The sequence below is a fragment of the Pteropus vampyrus genome, unplaced genomic scaffold, assembly GCF_000151845.1.
Source record: "Pteropus vampyrus isolate Shadow unplaced genomic scaffold, Pvam_2.0 Scaffold70, whole genome shotgun sequence".
In the NCBI taxonomy this organism is placed as follows: domain Eukaryota; kingdom Metazoa; phylum Chordata; class Mammalia; order Chiroptera; family Pteropodidae; genus Pteropus; species Pteropus vampyrus.
In genome coordinates, this window is record NW_011888851.1 from 3,771,121 (window position 1) to 3,778,431 (window position 7,311).

At 33.5% G+C, this 7,311-nt stretch overlaps 1 pseudogene; it reads left to right on the top strand.

Annotated features, from left to right (window-relative positions):
* The first annotated feature begins 5,200 nt into the window (after positions 1-5,200).
* LOC111740929 lies at positions 5,201-5,319 on the top strand (annotated as a pseudogene).
* Positions 5,320-7,311: the final 1,992 nt, after the last annotated feature.

Here is a 7,311-nt window from a genome sequence, read left to right on the forward strand (position 1 = left end):
TGATTGTGGATTGACCTGAGAGCTGGAACTGGGCAATCAGAGGCTCCTCACCCCTTCCTTTGTCCTAGGAATGTACATTCTGCTCACCATTCCCACAGTAGGAGCTATTTACAAGGATACAGATTTGAGAGAGCAATGTGTTATTGAGACCATCTGGATGGTATACATGATTGAACTCAGTTAAGGCCTCTATATAAACATTTAAGATTCTGGTGGGCGAGTTCAGAGTCTTGCGGTTGCCAAAGACAAGCCTCATAAGTAAATTCTCTTGCTTATTAAACTTACCACCTACCAATATGTGGTCTACCTCTGTCTCCAGTCTCTTCTTGTTCTCTTTTCGGTGGCAAGTTTCAGATTTTACCCAGGAAGCTCCCAAGGTTTTAAAACAACACCTTTGTGAGAATAAAAAGAAAAAAATAGAGCTTTTAAAACATTATTGATCATTGATTGCAGTATTTATAAAGATTGTTTCTATGAAGATAAACCTATTATTCAATCCATTGATGGACAAATAATTAATGTTTCAGAGGGATTGTCTGGAATTAGATTTGTACATTTCAAATCCCAGCTCTGTCACTTATTAGCAGAGAAAAGTTGGGGATGTTACTTAACTACTTTGTGGAAATTGGGAAATTTTCTAATATACAATATTAGATCATAAGATATTTTTTGTTATTACCATTTTGTTTTTTGTTTTTGTGTATGTGGGGAGGAGTATTAAATGAAATAAAGCAGGTGAAATTTTATGCACTGTGCCTAACAAATAAAAAGTGTTAAAATTACAGGAGTCATTACCAACGAAACATATTTTTAACAACCTATGAATTTATCAATGTGCTTGGTATAGATTAGGGGAAAAAATGAGTAAATATTTACATGGGGCCAAATGTATGACAAACAAAATGGAGTAAATACTAGTTTGCTCAGCCTCTCACCTGGTCAATAATAGAGGCACCAGAAGTTACTTCATCATTCTCTGGAATGCCTCTCCTGCAAAGGCTTGCCTCTTGATTTTCTTAGTGTATCAGATAGTAAAATGATAGATTTCATAAAAGTAATTCTTTGAATGTATGTTTTATTCTAGGCAAATTTTTAAGAGAATGGAGTAGGAACTTCAAAACTTAATTTATTTCATAATACACAAAATTAAGCTTGCATTGTTGAAAAAGGTCTTGTTTAATCAGTGTTACATTGTCCGTTATCTTTAATGAAAAAAAATTATTTTTCTTAAAAATAAATGGTAAATAGCAAGATATGTGAATTACTAATTGTTTATCTAAATAAAATGAGCAATTAATTTAGCAGATTTTCTTTCCTTTTTGATCATTTTTATAAACAATTGCAAGACACAATGTGAATATTTTTATGTGCTTGAAAAAAATTGTGGCAATGAAATGAGTTTGGATACATTGACATAGTCTTGAAGACTGTGTTACCTGAAATTTTTTATGAATGATGATAAAAAAAACCAATAATATAGTAAAAATTATCAATCTACCTTCATCACTAAAAATGTCCCTAAGAGAGAGAAAAATCAAACCAACCAGTGAATCAGAGACATTTTTAGTGTATACTATGCAAGAAACATTGTGTCAAACCAGCCCATTAGCATCATTCTGGATATTTCTCCTTTGTAAGTGCTCTGACAAACTTGAAAAATTATAATGCTTCACATTATCCACTACTGAGATTCTGGTTGAAAAAAATTCCCTGGTTGCTGGACTCGTTACGTTATGTCATCACTCTTCAATTAAGTAATTTTTTTTTCTTTCTCCAGAATGAATACACTGAAAGTTAAAGCATCACAACCAATGTTAAAAAAAATAGAATGTTTAGTTTCTGTAAGTAAAACATTTTATATTTATATAAACACATGTAACTCAATGGTTACATGGACTGACTAGCTCTTGATATTATAGTTAAGTTGCATTTCCATAAACACCCAATGTCTGATGCTGCAAGGTCTTTCTCATGCTGAGCAGATCTCAGAGTGTCTCCAGTTGTTTCTGAGAGTTCCTCAGAGTATGTCACATGGGCTCAGTAACATGTTCCATATATCATTTGTCTCTGTATTCTCCTTTAAGACATAGGCCTCTGATAATGAGACTGCCATCATATAGACACCACTATATCTGCTATAAACACTAAGAAAAGGTAACTGCATCCTCCTTTATCATTCCAAATCAAGCTTGAAAATGATTGTCTTATCTCTTCATGGTTCAACTAACTCGACTCAATATTCAGCAATATTTGACTAAAGTTTCAAGGATAATGGACAAAAGAAGGAAAGTGCTGGGGAAAATTCTCTATTGCTACTTGGGACCATGCTCATATATTGCAGGCTCATTCTCAGCATCTCTTGTAGGATAATATTCTGCTGAGTTTCCCCTGCTTCTGTGTACCAAGGACCAGCTCTTTTATCACTGAGGATGTGCCAAAGATATTTGGTCTTTTGTTTCCAGACTCAAGGACAACAAGACCCAGAGAGAACAAAGTGTCTCTCTTTTCCAGTCTAAAAGTCCAACACCCTAGTTTTAACTTTTTTCAAAGTATCTAGTGTCTTAAAATATTTGACAGAATTATACTCATTACCATGCAAAGAAGTGCCATTGTCCATGAACTGGAGCAAAAGTTTATATTTATTACATAATATAGTATCAAGAGATAAGAGTGCTGTTAATGTGTAAATGGCTCTACAATGTCAAGCTCATCATCTGTGGTTCTTTTAGCTGCTTTCTCATGGTGGCTAATAACTGTCTTAGGTACAGAAACATGCCTACATTTAGACAAGTATAGAGATTGGGGAACCTTGTTTCTTCTATTAGGAAAGCAAGCACATCTCCAGAAGACCTATTCGGTACCCCTCTGCTTATGTCCTATTACCCCAAACACTGCCATATGGCCACTCCTAGCTGGGGAGAATGGGAAATTACAGTAAAGAGAAGAGGGCTTGGAATATATGCTGAGTTAGACAAAAGTGTATATAAAAAAATAACAACATGCATAGAACACAGTCCAGTGCAGGTTGAATTCCACCAAAACTGGTAGTCCAGTCTCATTTATCATCCTTCTGCCCAGTTGAGACAGGAATCATGCCTAACAGCCTTTCTACAATCTTTACATTCTCCTTTCTGATCTAAGCAACAACTTAAGAACTCACACAATTATATAACCCTACACAAGTAGAAGCATAATTTTCAGACAAAATAAAATTTAAATATATAATTTTAAAAACATTTTTTTAAATAGAACATAATCTATAGAGACATACCTCTAAGAACAAATATAATTATTTCTTTTTTTATGTTGCCAAGAATGGATTAATTCCTTAGTGCCACAATATCATAAACACTGCCATTTGTAGTCTTATTTTACTAAAAGCTACTTTAAGATGATTTCAACAACACAGTGGGACAGTCTTTTCCAGAGTTGTATTCATATCTCTACCTCTTTTGGCACCAAAACTTTTAATATGAGCTAGCATGCTTGTTTACTATTTATTTGTTTCTGTTCATTGTGGTTTTAATGGCAATACTAAATTTCAGAGAGAAAACCAAGCTTTCTTCAAAAGGAGACACTATTTCTATCTACTGAAGCTGTTCACTTTTAAAAACATCCTTGAAAAGATAGTGTAGAACAAAAACATGAAGCAATGAAAGAGACCATGGCTAATTATCTTCCTACAGGTATCCATGTATTTTTTAATAATTTGATATATGCATGTTTATGGCATTCAGGGCCTTCCTTATAAGATACCCGGCACAAAGCAGAGAACTTTCTTGCCCAGCTCAGTGGATGAAGCTGACAACAGTGAATAACATAAATCTCATTTCACAGACCTAATAGCCTAGTGGTAGTGACTAGCATTAAAAATAATCAATTATATGATAGAAAGTCAGGTAAAAAATTAAAATGGTAAGAAATAAAGAGTAGATACTGACTGGGTGAAGAGAGTGAATGGCCATGTTAGAAAGGATGAGCAGGAAAATTCTCACTGAAAAAGAGTCCTCTGAGCAGACACCTAAATAAATTGTAGAGGGGCTATGTCGATATCTAAAATAAAAGTGTTTCATTGTGAAGAAATAATGTATATAAACTCTGAAGGCAGGGCCTGCTTGTTATGCCTACAGAATAACAAAGGGCCCAACTTGTCTGAGATGGATGCAGTAAGGGAGAGAGAAAAAGAAAAAAGGAGATTAGAGAGAATGTACCAGGTAGCTTATGTAGGTCTTACCATGAAAAATTCTTTTGTTTATAGTCTAAGTGAGATAAGAAAACCTTGGAGAGTTTTGAGTGACATAATCTGACTCATTGTAAATGCCTACTCCCAATGCTTGTGCAGTCTAGGTGGTAGGAGGACAAGGATGAAAAAAGGTAGATCAGTTTAGGTAGATTACAATAGTGAAAGCTTTTTCTGACAGGAGTAGTAAAGGTAATGATTCTGGAAACATTTTGAAATGAGAATTACCAGCATTTATTGATGGATTGAATGTGAGATATGAACAACAGAGAGAGTCAAAGATGATTCCATGGATTTTGAATTAGAAAAATGAATAAGGGACCCTGGAGAGAAACAGTTTTTAAAACAGAAATTAAAGTTTTGACTTTTTGACATGTCAAGTTTGAACTACTTGTTGTTATCTAAGTAAAGACTCATTTGCTGAGGATTGGTGAGACTAAACAAACAAACAAACAAAACAGAAAAACTCCTACTACTTCCAAATAGCATAGGTGAGAATGATTATAAATTGTAATTTGAAAGCAAAAATACAGTTGTCTTAATAACAAAAATTAGAATGTATTTGAAGAGTGATCTCAGTTTTGAAATTTATATTCCCAGAAAATTTGTGAAATAAGTCTTTGAAATTAGTATATATTGAGACTATTTTAATTTCAAGTGTTTGTTCTGAGGGTTGGGAAATCCATAAATTAATTTTATGTTTTTATTATTATGAGTTCTAGGGGACCACATAACTCATGCCATTGAAGAATAAGTGAGAAAAATATTATGAGGTTAGATTGTAAAAGATAAAACTTCAACAAGGACTAATGAAAATAAGTCTCAGTAGGCTAGGCATAATGCAAATCAGAAAAACAAAAACATGCACAGATATCTGCACACTTTATTAGATATATATATTTGTAAAAATTTAGATGAATCAACCAGCCAGGTAAATTTGCTTTAAAAGACATACTTGGTGTCTATGGCCATGCTATCCTGAACAAGCCCGATCCCATCTGATCTCGGAAGCTAAGCAGGGTCAGGCCTGATTAGTACTTGGATGGGAGACTATCTAGGAAGACCAGGTGCTATAGGTGTAAAACATAAAAAAAAAATAAGGGATTGTAAGCTGACAAGGACCTTGCAGTCTTAGACAAGGGTTGCCTCGTCTAAGACAAATTAAATAAAAAATAAATAAATAAAATAAAATAAAAGATATACTTGGTGATTTCTTCTGTAAAACAAAAGATGTTCTGAGCAGTGAATGATGATGTAATTAAGATATAATAAGGTCATACTTTTTTTATTCATTAAGTATTTATTGAGCATTTATTATTCTCCAGGCAATATTGTAAGCACTCAGGAACACAGCAGTAAATAAAACACACAAACATTTCTGTCCTCACAGATACTCTTGGGTGAAACAAACAAACAAAAAAACAAAACTAGATAAATAAATAAAAAGTATGTGCCAAACGAAAAAAATAAAGAAGGAAGGGGAATATAAAATACCATCGGGATGAAAATTTTGAGTAGCTAGTAAAGGTCTCATTGAGTAGCTGACAAAATTAAAATATATATTTTAAATTTAAATCACAAACTACAGAAAACTTGAAAGCATAGTAGCAAAAGCTTTTTTTCTGAACCATTTGAGAATTGCTTACCCATGTGATACCCTACCTATTCAAATATTTTAGTGTCTTTCCTACAAAGACACTCTTCTACATAATCAAATTAACCATCAAATAAGGGTATTTACGTTGATATACTAATACTGTCATACTCTCAAACCCCGAACAAATTTTTCCAATTGTCTGAACAATGCCCTTTATAGCACAAGGATCCAGTTCAGCATCATGAGCTGTTGCATTTAGTGATCATGTCTCTTTTGTCTCCTTTGGTCTGAAATAGTGTCTCAGTATTTCTTCAACTTCTACAACCTTGACACTTTTAAAAATTCCAGGCCATTTATTTTGTAGAATATCCCTTAATTTAGGTTTCTCTGCTGTTTCCTCATGAATTTTGCTTAGGTTTATGCATTTTTGAAAGTAATATCACAGAAGTGATGCTGTGTTCTTTATAATTTTTTTTAAATTACAGTTGACATTCAATATTGTATTAATGATGTTGTGTTCTTGTTGTACCTTAATAGGTGGCACATAATTTCTATTTGCTCCATAACCAATAATGTTTATTTTGATCTCTCGATTTAGATGATATTTTCCAAGCTTTTCCACTGTAAAGTTAATTTTCTTCTCATTGTAATTAGGTATTTGATCACATTCTTCATGAAACTTTCTGTTTGCTTATATCTGTATAAGCGCATAGTTTCCTCTTTCAGTCAAGGTGTTAGTATCTTTATTTGGTGTTCAAAGTGTTCTCAAATTTTCCCTTTGGAAACTCTTCAAGATAAGCTCCTGTGTCCTTTTGACATGCCCTCATCATTCTTTGAGCACTTCCTTGCTTTCTGGCATACCAAGATGTTCCGAACTTATCTTTTCTGCAATTTGTCTTGCAAAGTACTTTTCTGCACTTTGTCTTGCAATGTTAGAGTAGTTGCTCCTCATTGTAATATATTAGCCCCCAGGTTTTAATCTCAGGATATGTCATTTACTTAAAGGTAAATAGCAAATATATTTTAATGAAAACATGATTGTTATTAGCAACCAAAGAAAGAACACACATTTTTCAAAACACAAACATGATGATAATAAGACACAACTATTCAAATGCTGAAATTCTGATTTAACAGGATATTGAAAGTACTAAGAGGTTAATGACATGTTCCTGTATTAGTTTCCTATTGCAATTATAGCAAATTACTGCAAACTTAGTCACTTAAAACAACACAAATTAATTTTTTTTGCAGTTCTGGATGTCAGAAGTCTGAAATGGGTCTTCTGTGGTTGAAATTAAAGTGTTAGCAGGGCTGTATTTGTTCTGGAGGCTCTATGGAGAACCCATTTTTTGCCTTTTCCAGCTTCTGGACACCACCCACATTCCTACTCTTATAGCCCCTTCACCTTCAAAGCCATCCATTGGATCACTCTGACCTCTGCTTCCATCATTCCATCTCCTCTCAATAAGGT